Source organism: Sinocyclocheilus grahami, unplaced genomic scaffold (genome assembly GCF_001515645.1).
Source record: "Sinocyclocheilus grahami isolate Dianchi unplaced genomic scaffold, SAMN03320097.WGS_v1.1 scaffold239.1, whole genome shotgun sequence".
Taxonomy (NCBI): Eukaryota; Metazoa; Chordata; class Actinopteri; order Cypriniformes; family Cyprinidae; genus Sinocyclocheilus; species Sinocyclocheilus grahami.
The window spans coordinates 350794-351705 of record NW_015505418.1 but is presented as its reverse complement, the minus strand read 5'-3'; positions in this window follow the sequence as shown (position 1 = coordinate 351705).

The window sequence follows — 912 nt, the reverse complement described above, 5'->3', positions numbered from 1 at the left end:
GACGAATTGGGATCCCGCCCGAGACCCCAATCCCCTTCGAGTGTAAACTAAACAAGCCAATGACAGTTGGCGTGTGTGTCTCGCCATGTTCACCCCGCCCCGCCGCGCGGATATAAAAGGAGAGCGCGTGCAAACGCACATCAGTTTTTCGCTGAGGAGCCAAGACTACACGCCCCTGGCCGTACAGCAGTGGTACAGCAACTGTGGCGACGGAACGTAACGTCTCCGTTCCCTCCTTCAGGGAACGAGGGTTACACAAGTAACCGAGACGTTCCCTTTCAGTCAGTCACGTTCTACGTTACGTCAGTCGTGACTGACGAATTGGGATCCGTATGGAAAACCCCACTATTGATGACCCCCTCCAGTGCCCTGCGAAGCCGGCAAGTCCCCCCACACCAGCTGGGGCGGAAGATAGGACAGCGGCTAGGCAGAGGTGTCCGCCACTGCTGTTCCATACAGTGGTACATTGGATAACACTGGGAAAGCGTACCCAGTTGGGAACGCTACGGAAGCCAAATCCTGCGCATAGGAGGTATCATGTGGAATCCACATATGGAAGTCCCTGCGGTAGACTCAACCCGCCTGGGGTGAGACGACTACACAACAGAGATGGCAGAGAATGACTGCCAGGGAAAGACAAGGGCTTTCCATGAGGGGAGCCGTACCGTGGAAGAGTACACATGTGGGATCGCCCGAAGGGGGAATCACTACACACGGGCACCTAGCCCAGCACAAGTGCTGACCTTGGGCATGCACATGAGTGCTGAGCCTGGGGTCTGGCGCTCCGCCACGCCTGACCACCGAGGGTGCGGGACTCCAACAGGGTTCACCATGGGGAACTGAACTGAGAAGCAGAAAAGCGCACGTATCCGGTCCTTAGAGGGGAATGGCGCAGCAAGCGTGATCGACACC